This window comes from Bison bison, unplaced genomic scaffold, assembly GCF_000754665.1.
Source record: "Bison bison bison isolate TAMUID 2011002044 unplaced genomic scaffold, Bison_UMD1.0 scf7180017864376, whole genome shotgun sequence".
Lineage (NCBI taxonomy): Eukaryota > Metazoa > Chordata > Mammalia > Artiodactyla > Bovidae > Bison > Bison bison.
In genome coordinates, this window is record NW_011494948.1 from 11,039,595 (window position 1) to 11,061,242 (window position 21,648).

At 41.6% G+C, this 21,648-nt stretch overlaps 1 protein-coding gene and 1 pseudogene across 8 annotated transcripts in view; one reads left to right on the plus strand and one right to left on the minus strand.

The window, feature by feature from the left end:
• BNC2 (basonuclin 2) overlaps nt 1-21,648 on the minus strand; it is a 479,688-nt gene that overhangs the window by 381,886 nt on the left and 76,154 nt on the right. The window lies entirely within an intron of this gene.
• On the plus strand, nt 7-1,615 carry LOC105000940 (annotated as a pseudogene).

Genomic DNA, 21,648 nt, shown 5'->3' on the forward strand with positions numbered 1-21,648 from the left:
GCATCTTGTACATGGGCTGGGCTTAGGGCTCCACAGTGTTTAGCACCTGGTACTCTAGTCACCTGATTTCATAGTTTTCTCGCCTACTAGATTCTATGGTACTTTGAGTGCAAGGAAAAGAAATGTTTCTGTTTTGTTCAGCATTACCTGCTACACTTCATAGCACATCACATACATTTGATTAATATTTTGGGGGAAAAAAACTGAATTTATGTATTAATTGCTGAATGAAGAAGTAAACAGCCTGCCACAGAAGTGAGGTATGCCTAAGTCTTAGAAGCATTTCCTCTCAAGTAAACCAGAGATGTGCGTTTCATGTAATGGAAACATAAGAGTGTAGTCAGTTAGCACCTTGAACAAAAGACAGGTCGTATGTGGCTCCTGCTTTCAGAGTCCAAAAACCTGAAAGCATCAGTCTAATAGAAAGTTAAATATGTCCAATCACAGGGTATCAAATATGCTAATGTCTTAAATACACAATTTGCAAATAAACAGAAATAAGGCACAATTAAGAGAAACAATCAAAATAGAATACCATATTTTCTGAGCTTGGTTCCTAAAGATCAGATTCAGATGTTGTTTTTATTCATAATCTGGGAAAAAGTAAATAAAACATTCTGTGCACTGCTCACCATAAATCTTAACTTACCCCTGAAATTAAATCTAAACACAAACATAACCCTAAAACCTCCTCTAGCCCCACAAATACTCAGACAATCAAAATCTGATTTCCAGGACAGCAGTTTTACTATGTGAGTACAATATTTATGCAGAAGAAATAAATTATGCAAATCACAATGATTTACGCCTATTATAGCTAAGCTTACTCTTTGCAGATTACAAGGTTCAAGAATCTACAAATTTATTCAAAATTCAGGTTGCCTAATGAAACAATTATACATACAGGACACTTTAAGACCTTACCAAAGCTTCAAACAATATACACTGCTTTATATTATCTCCTTGGCACATGATTGTAATAGCTAAAGAACAAACTCAAATTTCAAAATTAATTCACAAATTAAACCCCGAATTTATATAAACCACTACTATATTCACCTTCCTTCCATGCTATCTAGAAATGTCTTTAAAAAGTAATTCAAGGGTCTCAGGTCAACATGGCAAGCAGCTTGTGCCATTTCAGCATCAAGCAGGTGGCCAGAGGGTATTTATAAAGGGTATTACAATGCTGCTGGGTTCAATAAACTGGGCTTAATGCAAGATGATACAATATATGAGAATGACGATGCAAAAGAGGCCGTAAGAAGGCTTCCTGAGAACCTTTATGACGACAGAGAGTTTCGCATTAAGAGAGCACTGGACATGCACGTGAGGCAGCAGATTCTGCCTAAACCACAGTGGACAGAATATGAGGATAAAGCCTACCTCGAACCATCTCTGAAAGAGGTGCTTTGGGAAAGAAAAGGGAGAGAAGAATGAGCTGAGAAATAATTTAGTAGTCTAAATCTGTGGATATAGCTGTTATCAAATATTTTTATGAAGTTAGTTTAAACCTGAAATGTACAATGCAGAACTATTTAGACTATAAATGTATTACTTTAAATACATATTACAATTTAAAAAAAGTTATTCAAGGGATTTCCCTGTGGTCCAGTGGCTAAGTGCAGGGGGCCCAGGTTCCATCTCTGGTCAGGGAACTAGATCCCACACACTGGTACTGAGAGTCTGCATGCCACAACTCAGACCGAGTTCAGGAAAATAAAAACTTGAAATAAATTTTTTTTTTAAGTTGTATGGCAGAAACCAACACATTAATTTTCCTCCAATTAAAAAATTAAACCAGAAAAAGTAATACAAATGAAATATCAACACTTTTTTTGTATTTTTCTTTCATTTTTAATTGAAGGATAATTGCTTTACGGTACTGCATTGGTTTCTACCAAACATCAAAATGAATCAGCCACAGGTTTTTAAAATTAGAGCTATCATTACAAATTTTAGTGATGTAACCACCTGATTGCTGTTGCTGCTGCTAAGTCGCTTCAGTCGTGTCCGACTCTGCGACAACATAGACGGCAGCCCACCAGGCTCCTCTGTCCCTGGGATTCTCCAGGCAAGAATACTGGAGTGGGTTGCCATTTCCTTCTCCAATGCATGCATGCATGCTAAGTCGCTTCATTCCTGTCCGACTCTGGGCGACCCTATGGACAGCAGCCCACCAGGCTCCTCTGTCCAAGGGATTCTCTAGGCAAGAATACTGGAGTGGGTTGCCACTTCCTTCTCCAACCACCTGATTAGCCATGAGTAAATTTTCAAATCTTTAAAATACAAATTTTAAAATTTACTTAAATTTTTAAAGGTTTTGTCTTGACATATACGTTAAAACTTTGGGAAAAAAACTTTTTTAATGATGAAAACTGTCAAACACAAAGGGATGAATACATCTCCACTAACCGTGGAAGAGCATCTGGTTTTCTTTTTCTAGTAAGCGTGGCAAAAAGCTCAAAATTTTTTATTAAAACAAGAAGAAAAAATCCTATGCAAAGAATGGAGGAGAGCATCATCACAGGAGTGAGAAACAAATGTGCTTATCTTTTCAATCCAAGAGACTCTGCACAGTCTCGGTTATAGAGTGGCTCTGGGTGTGGTGGGGAAGGCAGATAACTAGCGCTCTGTGTGCCTGACGGGTGCTCAGAAAGCTCTTTGGAACAATCTAGGGCTACTTTCTTCACTGAGTACTTGAACACCTACCACTACTAAAAATATACAAAACAAAGCACTTTCAGGAATTTTTAAACCTAGTCTGGAGTATCATACAACCATTCGAGTAACTTCCTACAAGCCACAAAGCCTTAAGTGCCTTGAGAAAATGACTGCAAAAAAGGAGGCAAACCCAGGAACCGATGTGGCTAAAACACAGTATAACAAGTGTCAGAGACTGAGGTGGAAAGATAGGCTGGCTTCCTCTCAAGCAGGACCCTGAATACAGAAGTAAAGGGCTTGTTCTGATCAGAGAGCTTGCAATGAATGAAGTTTGGGCCTGAGTAGTGACAAAGTCAGAGATATTTTCAAAAGCCTTCAATCCCAAGGAGTGGAGCTTCCTGGAGGGAGCCTGAAAAGTTACTGCAGCCAGCTTGCGGTAGGGCAGCAACACTGAAGAGGAGCAAATGAGCTCAACAGCAGTCATGAGACTTTTAAGGAGGGGATAGCTCCAAGAGGTAACGCACACTAAAACAGTCAGTTTTCAGGATGTGGTGAATGAAGGGAATGGACAGAAAATGGGAAGACAACAATCGCTCAGGTGTTCTGGCCTCTGAGACCAGGACAGTCACTTAGAGATGGAGTGCGGTTTCTGTGTGCGCTTGCACTACAAAGCATCCCCAGAGACAGCTTTCTCGTCTATTTTTTTTGAAAAGCTAATGTGCTTGCACCTTAGAGATGAAGAACTAGAATCTTAAGCTCACCTCTGCCAAACCCAACTCTTCTAGATGCTAACCTGGACCAGCTGCAATGAGAGACTGGACCACCCAAACCCTAAGGCATCCCTCCAGCAAAGGTTCTTGTCGTGGCCTTCAGCTCCTGATGGACATGATGGGTGAATAAATGCTCTGCATTTTCAGAGAGCAGAATTAGAAAACTTAAAAGATGTTACACTGCAACTGGAAGGTCAGATAAAGTAAATGCATCAGGTGACTAATTTGGGTGATGGAAGCTCTCCCTATACATTCCTTAAAAGGAACAACTCAAGGGGATGAAAATGAGGTAAGACCTAAAGCTTACACATTTGGGGGGACCTCCTTAAGAAACATCATGCAAAAACACATGCATCCTTTACACAAAGAAATGACCCCGAGGACACTATTTGCTGGGACTCCCCCACCCCCAAGGGATGTGGAGGAAAATTCTACCCCCCCTGCAAAAGCACCCATTCAGAATAGACAAAGAGCTCAAGGTTCATCTGAGAGAACTGAAAGGAAGGTGGCACTCTCAAAAATCCCAGACACTCTTGTGACAGAAAGATGCAAACTTTACTGGATGGCAGAAAAGGAGTTAAAATTACCCAAGAAAATGCAGGCAAAAAGAGATGAGAGGCTTGGACTGGCTGATTATTCTTATAAGGATCTCATTTGACAGGGGTAAAATACAAAGAAAAGTGTGTGCCAGTTTTTACAGAAAACATATGAACATATGGGAACTTACCTGGGGAAATTTGCTTTCTTTTAACGGAACAAGGAGTCTTTTCAGGTATTCTGAGTTGAAATTGAGAAGGACATGTTTAATTATAGTAAATGTGGAGAAAGGGTAAGCCGCGGGAGAATGGTGGCCATAACGTATTAATATTCAACTTCATTCCTGGGTTGGGTGGGTGGAAGAGACTAGAACAGGAGCTACATTTTTACATACAAAGACCCACTATACAAGGAAGGAAAGAAAGGAGGGTGGGAAGAATGGAGAAAGGGAAGAAAGAAGAGAGAAAGAGACAGAAGAAAAATATCAATCTCCACCTGAATAAGCCTACAGGAGGGATTTTTCTGTAAAGAAAGGTTACGAATGTCAAAGAAAATTATCCCCCAAATTTTGGCTCCTCAACATGAAAACACAAAAAAGATGCCATGTAAACTGTTAAGACAAGAGCACCCTCTTCTATCTCAGACACCCTGTGTACTCAAGGTGCCTGGGGGCAAGCTGATCAGCACTATGCCTTAGCTCTGAACCTCAAATGCAGAGAGATGCCCTGTACCCAAAGTGGGGATGGCGTGCTCTGGTGGGTACACGTGGGGCAGGAGAATCAAAATGCCAACAGTCAGCAGCCCAGTGAAGGTCTCTGATCCGAACCACAATGACCCCAATACCACAAGAGTCCCAGCTCCTCCCACACCCCAAAATGCAACTCTCTGATGAGGCATCTTCTGCCCCCACCCCACCAAATACTAATGGGAAGAGACTGGAAAGAGAACAAGATCGGACAAGGACCAAACAGGACAGGCTAGAGAGCAGTAACAATGATTCTGGGCTCCCTTGGGAGTAATAAAGTGACAGAGCGGACAGGAAGAGAGCCAATTAGTACATTCCCAGACAAGAGAGAGCCGAGGCTAAGGAAAAGCAAGGAATTAAACACAAATTTTGCCAGTCTGCCTATGTCAGCACAGTTATTCTTCACTAATATGAAACTGACACGCAACCGAGACAAAGGTACCAAAACTGCAAGAATGGCAAGAGCCCCGGGCAGAGGGAAACTAGTCCTGTCTCCATCACTGTCTGCAATGCTCAGTGAGTCGCCTCAGAGCAACTCTAAACTCTATCCTTCTTAACCGTGAAATGAAATAATTCCCAGAGCTGGCATCCTAGAACTCAAAGACCTCATGTTCCTATGAAAGAGTACGGACTTGAGCCGGACGACCTGGGTGTGAATTCCAGCTCTGCAAGTGTTTTTGACTTTGGGAAAGTTACTTGACCTCTCTGTACCTCAGTTTCCCCATCTGTGAGACACAAGAAAAACACTCTACCTCATGGAACTGCCTAAGGATGAAGGGCTCTGTTAGTTGTAATTATGGCTGTGGGCAAATTTTGTACCCAATACCTTTTGGGTATGAGCATCTGTGTGGTAAATCACCTTTCTGAAAAGCTCTTCCTCAGAGGGGCAAGCAACTCTGCCTATCACTTTTCAGGGTGGTTCCCTTCCTAGGCCAGGGACTGCTGTTGCTGTTTAGTTGCTCAGTCGTGTCCGACTCTTTGCAACCCCATGGACTATAGCACACCAGGCTCCTCTGTCCTCCACTGTCTGGAGTTTGCTCAAACTCACATCCATCGAGTTGGTGATGCTATATAACCATCTCATCATCTGCTGCCTCCTCTCCTCCTGCCCTCAATCTTTCCAGGCAAGAGGGTCTTTTCCAATGACTTGGCTCTTCCCATCAGGTGGCCAAAGAATTGGAGTTTCAGCAGCAGTCCCTGCAATCTAAGGGACTCTCAAGAGTCTTCTCTAGCACCACAATTTGAAAACATCAGTTCTTTCGTACTCAGTCTTCTTCATGATCCAACTCTCACATCCATACCTGACTACAAGAAAAACCATACCTTTGATTATACAGACCTTCCTCAGCAAACTGATGTCTCTGCTTCTTAATGCACCTAGATTTGTCATAGCTTTCCTTACAAGGAGCAAGTGTCTTCTAATTTCATGGCTGCAGTCACCATTTGCAATGATTTTAGAGCCCAAGAAAATAAATGTCACTTTTCCCCCTTCTATTTGCCATGAAGTAATGGGACTAAATGCCATGATCTTAGTTTTCTAAATGTTGACATTCAAGTCAGTTTTTTCGCTCTCCTCTTTTACCTGCATCAAGAGGTTTGTTAGTTCCTCTCCACTTTCTGTCATTAGAGTGGTATCATCTGCACATCTGAGGTGGTTGATATTTCTCCCGGCAATCTTGATTCCAGCTTGTGATCCATCCCACCCAGCATTTCTCATGGTGTACTCTGCTTATAAATTAAATAAGCAGGATGACAATATACAGCCTTGTCATACTCCTTTTCCAATTTGGAACTAGTCAGTTGTTCCATGTCCAGTTCTAACCGTTGCTTCTTGACGTGAATACAGGTTTCTTAGGAGACAGGTAAGGTGGTCTGGTACTCCCACCTCTTGATTGCAACTCCCCTCCATCAGCACCTTGCTAAATTATAGTGCAAGCCTCTGGTTTCCATTCTCTCAAATTCATCCTCGAATCAAATCTCACATAGAATTCTCCTGCTTACAACCCAAAGGCACTTTTTTTTCACATGCAACAACATGGATCAATCTCAAAACTACTATTCTAAGCGAAAGAAGCCAGACTTAAAAGGTTACATACTGTAGGATTACATTTATATCATGTTCTGGGAAAGGCAAATTTTTAAGGACAGAAAACAGGTCAGTGGCTGCCAGGGGCTGGGGTTGGGAGGAGGGGTTAGTCACTCAGGAGCACTGAGGAGGTGCTGTAAGTGTTCTTCATCTTGATTGCAGTGATGGTTACAAGACTAAGATCAAACACACTAAATGATGCACTAAAATGGGTCAATTTTAGTGTGTATAAATTATACCTTAATTTGAAAGAAATTACAGAGAAATCCCAAGGGTTTCCCATTGCCTACAAGTACCACAGCACTGCTGATCTGTCCCCTATCATGCCTTTCACATTCCAGCAGCAACCAACTTTTTTAAATTCCCTGCATACTCTGTGCAGAAATGTCTTAACCACTGTTCGGCTCTTAAACAGCTTTTCCATATTAACCACTGAGTCCTCTGGGCTGTCTTCCTTCTCTCAACCTTCACACTCCCAGGCAGATAAGTTAGTAAGTTATTTCCCTATCACTGCTTTCAAAGAAAGCATGCATATATTGTGATATAATGAATGCTCTTGTCTCTCATTGATCAACTGAAATGTGAATTCTTAGGGAAAAAGAACTACTTTTATCCACGTGTGTATGCCACCTGGTCCATGGCAGATAGTCAATAAATTTTTGTTGGAATGATGTTTCATAAGGTGTCGCTATCTCACTGCACCCCCAGCACTTACACGAGCGCCCACTTGGCTCAGTAAACAATGGCAGCCCTTGCCCTGCACACTAATACAAGATGATGGACATGACCGTGCAAGCTGAAACCATGCAGAGCAACCTTAATACCAAACAGAAAAATTCTAGCTTCTCTATGATCTGTAACATTTTTTGTCAAAAACACTAAAAAGCAGTTACATAGGAAGATGAAAAAAAGCAAAACATTCATTTACTACACTGTAATTTAAAACATTAGAAATTTGAGAATTAAAGCATTTTATTTATCGGGAAAAAAAGCATCAAGAGTAGGCTGAAAAAAAAAAAAAAAAGATTAGTCTGAGTAGTTTGAACAGTGCTGCCTTCTTCTCACTGTATAATTTAAAACATCAAATGAGCATCTTTTGTACAGGCATACTCCTGTCTAAGTCTGGATTAGCTTCCAACATTTTAGCCCTTCTGTTTTCATTGTCCTGCAGTATCTCTGAGGAGTTCTCTTTAAAAGGACGTTTTCTACCAGCATCTTTTCCTCTGTTATTCGTTCACCCTTTTTGTCACAATCGCTTTTCTAATTTACACAGCAGCTTCCTCTTCCCTAACTCCTCTGGCTGCACACACAGAGGCTCTAGAACAGGGGCAGCGTTGACACGCCTGCAGTCAGCTTGTTTTCCTAGAACTCGATTTAGGAAAGGTTCAAATTTCACTTCCAGAGTTAGCACTTCACATTTCTTTGCTGCACTTTGATCTCTGTCCGCCAATTCCCTCTTTGAATTATCCATTTTCACAAAATGTCACATGAGTTTATCTCTGGGAGACAAGGAGGCAACACAGCTATGCCCTTTGCTGTCTGTTCATGAACCAAATAACAGGATGTGCTGGCTGTACTTTAATACACTCTGTTAATGTAACATAATAACCAAAATGTAAGCTGTGTTGATGGAGGATCCATGTTAATTAATCACAACAACTGAAAGCTGTCCGTACTGGAAGCATGCAAAGTGAGAAATACCTTTGTTTAACAAGTAAACAAGTAATTTTAGAATGAATGAACTGGCTCACCACTGGGTCAGATTTAACCAACAGGAATTTATGCCCTTCCCATCTACACCTTCTAATTAATAAGATCACAAAAACAGAAAGTGAAGTAGCTCAGTCGTGTCCGACTCTTTGCGACCCCATGGACTGTAGCCCACCAGGCTACTCTGTCCATGGGATTTTCCAGGCAATAGTACTGGAGTGGATTGCCATTTCTTTCTCCAGGGGATCTTCTCGACCCAGGGATCGAACCCAGGTCTCCCACATTGTAGACAGACGCTTTACGGTCTGAGCCACCAGGGAAGTCACTTCCTAAAGACCCAATTCAGGGTCAGGTACAACATATTAGAGGAGAGATCTAGATTATAATCCCAATTCTATCACTAGTAACAAAGTTACATTCTAACACAGTACCCTATAAAATAGGGTTAATGATACTTCCTCCTTCATCAGATGGTTCTGAGAGACAAAGGAGAAACACATTTTAAAAAGTACTTTGAAAAATTCAACTAGATACTATCCTATCAAACATATACTTAGCAGGCACCAGGCATTATTATACGAGATTTTCTTAAATCTCATAGAATTCTCATGACACAGGAGAATTCTCATGGTACAAGTACCAGTATAGTCTCCATTTTACAGAAGCATACTGAAGCACAGGCAAGTCATATAATGTGTCCAAGGGTATGCAGAGAGTAAGCAGAGAAGCAGATTGTTGTCATTGTTCAGTCATCCAGTCGTGTCGGGCTCTTTGTGACCCCACAGACTGCAGCAGGCCAGGCCTCTCTGTCCCTCACCACCTCCCGGAGTTTGCCCAAGTTCATGTCCATTGCATCGGTGATGCCGTCCAGCCATCTCATCCTCTGACTCCCTCTTCTTCTGCCCTCAATCTTTCCCAGCATCAGGGACTTTTCCAATGAGTTGTCCGTTTGCATCAGATTACCAAAATACTGGAGCTTCAGCTTCAGCATCAGTCCTTCCAGTGAGTATTCACGGTTGATCTCCCGTAAGATTGACTGGTTTGATCTCCTTGCTGTCCAAGGGACTTTCACAAGTCTTTGAACTCAAAAGGTTTCTCTCCACAGGTCAAGTTCTCTAAAACTTCTTCACTAACGTGTCTACTGTCCACAGAAAGTAGAAGGACACGGTCACTGAAAGGGGTGAAACACTGACTCCTAGAAACTGGACAAACCTAATTCAGTATGACTCAGAGTAATCAAGTAGTTCTCCTCTAACACTTTCAGATTTGGGGCAGAACTAATACAAACCAAACTCAAAAATGTTTGTCCCATCACATTGTGATGGGTACCTCGTGGTAAAGACAAGATGGTCCACAAGATGACTTCACCGGAAGCTGCGCACTTGCCTTGGGAACAGTTTTAGTTTCCCATCAAAAAGAGGGACCTGTCTCTCATGCCTTAAATAGAAACTACTTTAAATGATATACAGTGTGATTTAAATTACAGATTATAAAAAACTACTTTCCAGGGGACTTCCCTGGCAGTACAGTGGTTAAGACTCTTCGCTTCCAAGGCAGGGGGTATGGGTTTGATCCCTGGCCGGGAAACTAACCATCCCACATGCCATGCAGCATGGACAAAAAAATATTTAGTTTTTAAAAAAGATTTTAAAATAGAACTACTTTCCAAATCACACAGAAAATACCGGAAGGGACATGATAAATGCATAGATACATTTTATGAGATAGAAATCAGGGTGGCCTCAGGTAATAGAAAGTCCTGATTGTAAGAGCTGAAACAATGAGCTCTCTCACAGAACAAGGCAGGAGGAGCAGGCGTGGGCTAAGTGTCAAGGACCCCAGCTCTGCCTTTGCTGTTGCCATGCTCAGCCCCGAGTCTGCTCACTGCCTCACTAAGCCTCACTGACAAATTCCAAGCAGGAATTTCTCTCTCCTTCCAGATGGGTAACTTTCACTACCTTTGTCTAGCACACTTCCTCTTATAAATTACTGGCCAGAACTTAGTCACATGCCTGCTATCAGACCAACAGCTCCTAAGGGGGATGAAATGATCATGACTTAGGTTTTTATATTAATCATGAGCTATCTTGGACCCATCTCCCATGTCTGGCTACTTGGGAAGAAAGAGGTAGAATGGGTTTCAGGGTGAGCATCAGTATTTAATACAATTATTGTATAAGAGGCATATGACAAATGTGAAATGGTTCACATGACTCTCTAGAGCTGGGTCCCTGTGAGTTTTGAGAGCAGTCCACCACCACACAAACAGGGGCACCAGAACACAATGAACTACTTCACTCGTTAAGTAAGTAAGAGCCAGTAGAGCAAAGTAGCTTTTCAAAAGCATAATTTCTCAGCCAACAGCATGAATCAGAAGAAACTGTTTTAGTTCTCTTCAATTGTACCCTTCCCAAAATTATCTAGTTGAGCAATCATATCCAACCTCAACCTGTGTATTCAGGCTCTGCTTAGGGAACAAGGGGGTGGAAAAACACATAGGTTTAGATGTGGCGATCACTCCATTTTCATTTTTAAAAAAAATTAGCTGTCCTTTTTCATTTAGGCAATTCTTTCCTTCTTAGCAAAGCAAGAAGGACAGGAGATTACCTGAATAAAAAAAAATTACCGAGACAAGATATCTTCCTATAGTTAAGTTTTCAGTTGCAGGCTTATGATGAAGGTAAATTCAAATACTACCTTGAAAGACTCAGAGTGGGTCTGAGGGCATGAGCCATTCCTTCTATGCTTTTACAGATAGCATTCAGCCTAAGATTGGAATTAGGCTGACCCCTCTTCAAAGAACGAAGGCAAATTTACAAAGTTTTTATTTTAAAGCTCAACTGCCTCCTATTCACCGCTCCAAATCATCTCATCTCTCCTATCACTGTTCTTTCCACCTGAACATCTGCTTTGCCAATTAACGCTATCATTTCTGTCATTCAAACTCTATCAGTTGAAATTCAAAGTCTGTCTCAAATGCCTCGTTTCCTCCATGCCCAAGACTTGGAATCTTTCATTACAGGGCTTATTCACTGTCCAACTCCTAACCTCTTGAAGACTTGCACCCAGGAAAGATGCAATGTTGTATAACTGTCCCCAGAAATAAAGAGACCAAAAGAATAACAGCCTAGAGTTGAAAATAGGACCCCTTCCTTCATCGTTTATCAATTTTGTTTTCCTTTCGAGTAGCACAGGAGGAAAAGCAATAGCAAAAGCAGCAGGAAGGCACTAGAGAAGATGGCAAGGACTGTACATCTGACCAGTTTCTCTATACTCCAGAGATGCCTGCCCTGCACACGTCTACATACAACAGAACAGACACAAACAAATGATGACTGCTAATTCTGGCTGGTTTCTTTCCCCCTTAAACACACTCCAGAAGTCACTGCAATAACGGAAACGTTTGGGAGACTGAGCCATCTGATGACAATTACAGGAATCCTGGAAGGGAAGAGAATGCTCAGGGCAGGCCAGACGGCCATGCAATTACAAACCCTCTCTCAGCCCCAGAGTCGTCTCCACACCCTCTGCGTGCCTGCCAGGGGGAGGTGGATGGGGAGGCTGCTGCTCAGCGTTCCCAGGCTGACACGCTCTCACGCTGCTCCAGAGAGCACACCACCATTTAGGGTTGCTCCGTTTTCTCACCCCTTGCAGAAAGACACTTCCTGATAGTCATGAGTTTGGTTCCCAAGGATGTGAGACTCACAGAAACCAAGACTTCTACAGTAAAAAAGATGACCGAAAAGGTAAACCACTGAAAATGCTTGCTGCTCTTGCTGTTTAGTCGCCAAGTTGTGTCTGACTTTTTGTGACCCCATGGACTCTAGCCCGTCAGGCTCTTCAGTCCATGGGATTTCCCAGGCAAGAATACTGGTGTGGGTTGCCATTCCCTTCTCCAGTGGATCTTCCCAATCCAGGGATTTAACCCATGTCTCCTGCATTAGCAGGCGGATTCTAACACTGAGCCACCAGAGAAGCCCACTGAAAATGTTAATATGAAACTAAAACTTTTTTCCAAGTCCCGTTACTCCCTGAACTGATCCTTATGGCATTGGGAAATGAGGATAATGAACAGGAAGAGAAAAAGGCTAGTATTTTCTGAGTACCTCCAAGAGAAAGCTACTTTCAGAAATAAGAGACCTTAAAAAGGACAGAGCATTGCTGATTTAATGAGAGCTAAAGTTCGGAGAAGCAACTTCCCTAATCCCAAAGCTCTTAAATGAAGGCAACAGGGTAAAAACCAGGCTCACCTAGCTCCAACAGCCACACTCTTTCTACTCAGCTACACTACCTGAGAAATAGCAAACCCAGAGTCGAGCTAGTACGACACAAGCTGGCTTTAATCACTACCTGGTATGCACGCTAAGTCGCTTCGGTAATGCCCAACTCTTTTGCGACCCCATGGACTGCAGTCCACCAGGCTCCTCTGTCCATGAGATTCCGGAGGCAAGAATATTGGAGTGGGTGGCTATGCTCTCCTCTACAACTGACAATTTCTTTCTTCTTAATTTATACTAAGTTTAAGAAGTGAGCTTCAAGGACTTCCCTGCTGGTCCAGTGGCTAAGACTGCATGATCTCAATGCAGAGGGCCTGAGTTCCATCCCTGCTCAGGGAACTAGATTCCCCATGCCACAACTAAAACTCAGCGAAGCCAAATAAATAAAAAAAATTTTTTTTAAAGAAGTGAATTGCAGGTTAATTCAAAGAAAGTTTACAATTTTATTTGTAAAAGTTTTAAAAACATACTTGCTATTAATCTACCGAGAGAACAGATAACACTATTATTTACTCATTTATATATTACCTTCCAGTATTTGTTGTTAATATATCTACCTTTTTATATGCCAGTTGGGGTCATAATATTTATAGTTTTATATCTATCTCTTTTCAACTAACATATTTTAAGTATACTCCTGTGCCATAAGATAAATTCCTCAAAAGTCAGATCTTTTAAATAATTACATCAGAATAGATTTCATAACTAAAGTCTTCCAACTTAAAGCCCTGTGCTGACAGGATTAGGAAATTTAAATACTTGAAATATTACATATTCCATGTAGATGGCTAAGGAAACAAGGAGACTGATGAAAAATGAATCATGATTCCAGGGAATCCCTGTTGGTTCAAGAGGATGAACTTTGACGGAATCAAGTTTGCCAAATTTTTGTATGTTGGAAATATAATCAACCCTTGCTGTTGTTGTTTAGTCACTAAGTTGTGTCCGAGTCTTTGCAACCCCATGGATTGTGGCCCACCAGGCTCTTATGTGCATGGGATTTCCACGCAAGAATACTGGAGTGAGTTGCCATTTTCTTCACCAATCAATCCATGCTGCTGCTGCTGCTAAGTCTCTTCAGTTGTGTCCAATTCTGTGCGACCCCGTAGCCCACGAGTCTCCTCTGTCCACCGGATTCTCTAGGGAAGAATACTGGAGTGGGCTGCCATTTCCTTCTCCAAATCAATCCATAAATAGACACAATGTACAAAATTCAAAATTAGGATTCCAAATTACCATTCAACTATATTCTACCAATGCTTTCCATGAGTTTTTTTTTTTCCATTTGTTCTGGCAGTGCCCCACACCTTGTACAGAGAAGGCAATGGCCCCCACTCCAGTACTCTTGCCTGGGAAATCCCATGGATGGAGGAGCCGGGTAGGCTGCAGCCCCTGGGGTCGCTAAGAGTCGGACATGACTGAGCAACTTCACTTTCACTTTTCATTTTCATGCACTGCAGAAGGAAATGGCAACCCACTCCAATGTTCTTGCCTGGAGAATCCCAGGGATGGCAGAGCCTGGTGGGCTGCAGTCCATGGGGTCGCACAGAGTTGGACACGACTGACGCGACTTAGCAGCAGCAGCAGTGCACCCTGTTGGATCTTAGTTCCCTGACCAAGGATTGAATCCAGACCCTCAGCAGTCAAAGCACAGAGTTCTAACCACTGTACTTCCAGGGAATTTCCTCCTAAGTCTTTATGGAAATCAAAAGTATAGAAGCTTTGTGGAATTTTCCTTACATAGAGCCATAAGTTGAGCACTTGCTTCAATGTATTAGCAAAAGATGAACTTCTCCAGCATGGCACACACCAAAGAACTGTTTGACAATCTTGCATAATGTGGTGGTCGTAATGACAGCAATAATAAAAAGTAAAAATGACAGCAGCAACGATGGTGGCTTTCATTTGTTAAGTCTTTCCCTTCGTTAGTTACTGTTCTTAACACTCGAAACAGACACGTTTAATGTCATTCTCTCTAAATCCCATAAGGTAGCAACTCTTCTGATCCACTAAACTTGAACTCAGAAAACTTGAATTTAAGTCCATTCATAGTCCTAATGTGTTAGTAAGTATCATGTCTCTAGTTATACAATTTTTTCACTACATAATAGATGGTTTGGGTCTGAGAGTGTTGTAGAATGAATAAATTCTCAAGTATTACAGATTTGACAATCACTTGAAAATATAAATATACGCATGCCCCTCCCAATCCATGTCACTAAATGGCATACAGCTTTACATTGATTTATACCACCGCACACTAGAAAATTATTAACAATCAACATGTTAGCCTTGACGTACTCCTTTTCCTATTTGGAACCAGTCTGTTGTTCCATGTCCAGTTCTAACTGTTGCTTCCTGACCTGCATATAGGTTTCTCAAGAGGCAGGTCAGGTGCTCTGGTATTCCCATTTCTTTCAGAAGTTTCCACAGTTTTGTGATCCACACAGTCAAAGGCTTTGGCATAGTCAATAAAGCAGAAATAGATGTTTTTCTGAAACTCTCTTGCTTTTTCGAGGATCCAGCAAATGTTGGCAATTTGATCTCTGGTTCCTCTGCCTTTTCTAAAACCAGCTTGAACATCTGGAAGTTCACGGTTCATGTATTGCTGAAGTCTGGCTTGGAGAATTTTGAGCATTACTTTACTAGCGTGTGAGATGAATGCAATTGTGCGGTAGTTTGAGCATTGTCTGGCACTGCCTTTCTTTGGGATTGGAATGAAAACTGACCTTTTCCAGTCCTGTGGCCACTGCTGAGTTTTCCAGATTTGCTGGCATATTGAGTGCAGCACTTTCACAGCATCATCTTTTAGGATTTGAAATAGCTCAACTGGAATTCCATCACCTCCACTAGCTTTGTTCATAGTGATGCTTCCTAAGGCCCACTTGACTTCACATTCCAGGATGTCTGGCTCTAGATGAGTGTGAGTGATCACACCATCGTGATTATCTGAGTCGTAAAGATCTTTTTTGTACAGTTCTTCTGTGTATTCTTGCCACCTCTTCTTAATATCTTCTGCTTCTGTTAGGTCCATACCATTTCTGTCCTTTATTGAGCCCATCTTTGCATAAAATGATCCCTTGGTATCTCTGATTTTCTTGAAGAGATCTCTAGTCTTTCCCATTCTATTGTTTTCCTCTATTTCTTTGCATTGATTTCTGAGGAAGGCTTTCTTATCTCTCCTTGCTATTCTTTGGAATTCTGCATTCAAATGGGTATATCTTTCCTTTTCTCCTTTTTCGCTTCTCTTCTTTTCACAGCTATTTGTAAGGCCTCCTCAGACAGCCATTTTCCTTTTTTGCATTTCTTTTTCTTGGGGATGGTCTTGAGTTCTGTCAATGTCACGAACCTCCATCCATAGTTCATCAGGCACTCACTCTATCAGATCTAGTCCAAGTAGGAAAAGGAGTACGTCAAGGCTGTATATTGTCACCTTGCTTATTTAACTTATATGCAGAGTACATCATGAGAAATGCTGGAGGGAGCTTAAGCTGGAATCAAGATTGCTGGGAGAAATATCAATAACCTCAGATATGCAGATATCACTACCCTTATGGCAGAAAGAGCCTCTTGATGAAAGTGAAAGAGGAGAGTGAAAAAGTTGGCTTAAAGCTCAACATTCAGCAAACTAATATTATGGCATCTGGTCCCATCACTTCATGGCAAATAGATGAGGAAACAGTGGAAACAGTGTCAGACTTTATTTTTTTTGGCTCCAAAATCACTGCAGATGGTGATTGCAGCCATGAAATTAAAAGACGCTTGCTCCTAGGAAGAAAAGCTATGATCAACCTAGATAGCATTTTAAAGAGCAGAGATACTACTTTGTCCCCAAAGGTCCGTCTAGTCAAGGCTATGGTTTTTCCAGTAGTCGTGTATAGACGTGAGAGTTGGACTATAAAGAAAGCTGAGCACTGAAGAATCGATGCTTTTGAACTGTGATGTTGGAGAAGACTCTTTGAGAGCCCCATAGACAGCAAGGAGATCCAACCAGTCCATCCTAAAGCATATCATTCCTGGGTGTTCATTGGAAGGACTGATGCTGAAGCTGAAGCTCCAATACTTTGGCCACCTGATGCGAAGAGCTGACTCATTTGAAAAGACCCTGATGTGGGAAAGATTGAGGGCAGGAGGAGAAGGGGACGACAGAGGATGAGATGGCTGGATGGCATCACTGACTCGATGGACGTGAGTTTGAGTGAACTCCAGGAGTTGGAGTTGGAGTTGGGAGATGGACAGGGAGGCCTGACATGCTGTGGTTCATTGGGTCGCAAAGAGTAGGTACAACTGAGCAACTGAACTGAAATGAACACATTAGCTTTAAAATAAAACCTCCTTGGCCCCCGAAGGCACATATTTGATAAGTGTCACAAAAATCCAAGAGCTAAAGCTTGCCAATTCTAGAAATGTGAACCCCAAAATAAACTGAATCTATCAACACCTGGCATCTAATTGAAAACTCTTAAAAGAACCAGGGCTTCTTGCTACTGGAAAGCTGGCTGATCTAAAAGTCGTATGTCCCTACCAAGAGTTGTCCAAGACAACCAAAGCAAAAGGGTCTGAGTTACAACCTGAGTCTGCCAGGGTGGGGCATGTAAATCCATGTGAAGTCCCAGGAAGGAAAGAAAGGCTATCTCACAAAAGAGAAGACTGCCTCCAGAAAGAAAGTGGGAGATAGCACTTGCAGAGGAAGGGAAGAGGTCCAGATCTGAATTTTCATCTGGCTCTGCTTCTGTGCAACAGTTAGAACTGGACATGGAACAACAGACTGGTTCCAAATAGGAAAAGGAGTACATCAAAGCAGTATATTGTCACCCTGCTTATTTAACTTATAGGCAGAGTACATCATGCAAAATGCTGGATTGGATGAAGCACAGGCTGGAATCAAGATTGCCAGTAGAAATATCAATAACCTCAGATATGCAGATGACACCACACTTATGGCAGAAAGCAAAGAAGAACTAAAGAGCCTCTTGATGAAAGTGAAAGAGGAGAGGGAAAAGTTGGCTTAAAATTCAACATTCAGAAAACTGAGATCATGTCATCCGGTCCCATCACTTCATGGGACATAGATGGAGGAGAAACAGTGGAAACAGTGGCAGACTTTATATTTTAGGGCTCCAAAATCACTGCAGATGGTGACTGCAGCCATGAAATTAAAATACGCTTGCTCTTTGGAGGAAAAGCTATGACCAACCTAGACAGCATATTAAAAAGCAGCAACATTACTTTGCCAACAAAGGTCCATCTAGTCAAGGATATGGTTTTTCCAGTGGTCATGTATGGATGTGAGGGTTGCACTGTGAAGAAGGCTGAGCGCCAAAAAATTGATGCTTTTGAACTGTGGTGTTGGAGAAGACTCTTGAGAGTCCCTTGGACTGCAAGGAGATCCAACCAGTCCATCCTAAAGGAAATCAGTCCTGAATATTCATTGGAAGAACTGATGTTGAAGCTGAAACTCCAATCCTTTGGCCACCTGATGCAAATAACTGACTCATTTGAAAAGACCCTGATGCTGGGAAAGATCGAGGGCAGTAGAAGGGGATGACAGAGGATGAGATAGTTGGATGGCATCACTGACTCAATGGACGTGAGTTTGAGTAAACTCTAGGAGCTGGTTATGGACAGGGAGGCCTGGTGTGCTAGAGTTCATGGAGTAGCAAAAAGTCGGACACGGCTGAGTGACTGAACTGAACTGAACTGCTTCTGTGTATTAAGTTAAAGTTTTAGTTCAGTGAAAGTAATTACTACCCAGGTTCTGCAATCCATTCTGCAATCCACCCAAACTCACCCTGAGCATTCCTGCTCATTTCTCTGGTCTCCAGGACCCAAGAATCCCTTTTGTTCAAGCAAAGTTTGGTTGTTACTTGTTTCTCTCTTTCAATTCTAAATTTCTGCCAAGCAATTAGAAAAAGAAAATGAATAGCTGTTTTTGAGGTTTTTTTTTTTAATGGAAGCTGTGGGGGGTTAGAGTCACCACAGCCTCTCACAAAAATAAAATTAAAATCATACTTCTTTGACCTCTCCTCTTTCAAGGAGAATGGATAAAAGCAGTTTGGTTCTGGGCTGTGAAGTCAAGGATTTGATTCAAATCACCTCTACTGAAATTTAGGTAGTTTGCCAAAAGTAGCTTAGTCTATAAAAGAAACATACATGGATTTACAAAACATTTTCATAAATCCCCACAATTATCATAATGGAAGGTGTCATTAGTATGCCCAGATGAAGGTAACAAAGTTCAGAGGGTGAAAGCACTAGACCCAAGATCACACTTAAAAGTAACACAGCATGTGGCAAGGAGGTTTAAGAGAGAGGAAACATATGTATACCTATGAGTGACTCATGTTGATGTACAGCAGAAACCGTCAAAATATTGTAAAGTGATTATCCTCCAATTAAAAATAAAACCAAATTTTTTAAAAAGTAACAAAGCAGTTTTTTTAATACATCTTCTACATAATTTTTCCAAGTAACTGTAACATGTTATGGTTCAAAGAAATTCCTCCAACTCGAAGTAACATTCAAAACTACGCTAAGGACTATATGCTGCTGCTGCTGCTGCTGCTAAGTCGCTTCAGTCGTGTCTGACTCTGTGCGACCCCATAGACGGCAGCCCATCAGGCTCCCCCGTCCCTGAGATGCTCCAAGCAGAACACTGGAGTGGGTTGGCATTTCCTTCTCCGATGCATGAAAGTGAACAGTGAAAGTGAAGTTGCTCAGTGGTGTCCGACTCTTAGCGACCCCATGGACTGTAGCCCACCAGGCTCCTCCATCCATGGGATTTTCCAGGCAAGAGTACTGGAGTGGGGTGCCATTGCCTTTTCCAAAGGACTGTATGAATTACAAGCAAATCCTGAACGCATCTATCCAGCAGTAGGTACTCATTTTATGCTATTTTATATTCTCCACTAAACTATACAGACGTAATAAGAGAAAATTCTGAAATTATCGCAATTCTCCCCACCATCCTGTCCTATGAACTCACTTCCATTGCACAAACACACTGAATGGGCATTACAAAAACTATGGCTATACCCCCAGAACATACACATGGCAGGCAGAAACCAAAGAAGCATGTGACAATAACAGCAACAGTGGTGAGCCCTTTCCACCATTTAAGTTGTAAACACAGCTGCTTCCTTTGGTCACCAACAAACCCCTTGAGAAGGTGGTCCATGCCTGTATGTACCAATTCAAACGGTAGGTAGCTCTGAAAGCTATACCATCATCAACAGGGCCATGTTTTTTTATTGTCCAGAACCAAGGACAAGAACCAAGGTTCCTGTATCTGCAATTAAAAGGGCAATGTTTGACTCCTGAATTATAACAAATTCAGCTAGAATATGTATATATACCATATACAGATATGCTATATGTATATATCATATACAAAATACATACATATATCTTTTTTCTCCCTCTGATTCTATAAACAATATACTCTCAGCTACAGAAAATCTCAAAAGTGTAGAAAGCATAAAGAAGCAAACATTAGTTACAATTCCAGCAACCAGAGGCACAACTAATGACATTTCCTTCTAGTTTTTTCTTAATTCCTGACAGACTATTTGAACTACCCTTTTCTACAGAAAAGTAACTAATTCTTTGGGGCAGAAACAAGATAGGAACTGGAGCCTAGAAAAGTTAATCCCACTGTATTTATAGACAAATTCAAACTTCTTGAGCAAAATCTCAATTGACAGCTATAGCAAAAATACTTAAAATCCTTTGGAAAAGCTCAGTAAAGTCACAATCAAACTCTCAATGCTAGATCCGGAAGAAACAATAATCTATAATGATCACAGAGGTTCTCTTGTGAGAATCTGTTTTGTTTTGAAGAACTTTATTTCCCCAAATTCTATTTTTGCATTCAAACTATTAACCCTAGTATCCTGATGGACTTCAGAACCACAAAATAAAGCACCATGGTATACTGAATCTCTTAAGCTTCAGGAGTCTGAGAAAACAGCAGAAGGTTACTCTGACCTTGCCCTCATCCTTCTTCCCCGGGACAGGCCATAAAACCCTCATAATGCCAGGCGCCCTCCCTATGCCCAGAGGAAAGAAGCATCTTATCTCCGAACACAAAGGGATGCAGGAAAGAATCCTCACTAACAAGCCTTGCTGGGTCTTTCCCCAGTTCACTACAATGACCCCCTCCTTACCCTACCATATCCCTCCACAACTGCGCACTCTTCAAAAATCTAGCATGAAATACTCGTCTGTTGCTTTGGGTCTTCATTTCCTTATCAAAGTTCCCATGTCCCATAAAATTTATATTAAATGTATCTGTATGCTTTTCTCCTGTTTAAAAATAATTTGTTAATCTCCTGTTAATCTGTTTAATTTCCGACCCATCCAGGGACCCTTGAAGGGTGGAGGAAAACATTCTTTCCCTACAATCACCATTATCAGTAACAAAAAAGACTTCAGATCACCCACAGCAGAGGAGGAAAAAAGGCTCTGTTTTCCCCTAAAACTCTGCTTCTAGAGGATACTAAGAAAATATCATCTAGTCTAGTATGCACGCACACACGCACGTGCGCTCACCTTTCTGGCACAGGCACACGGCAAGGAGCACAGCTTCTGTCCTCCAACTGGAAATGGAGAGCTCTAAAGTAAAGCCCATCATGTCCTAACACAGTTGACAGCAATCTGCTTTTTGCATGGAAAAATACTTAAATGGAACCTACGAAGGTTCGTAATGCTAAGAGCCTTTGGAACATAAATCTATTTTGCAGCAATTTCATTGATCATGTATTTCTAAGATACCTACTTAAGAGGGGCTCAGATAGAAAAAATACTTTTGTACCAGTTACCACTAGGTAAACGTGAGTTTTAAATACTCTTTGGTACAAC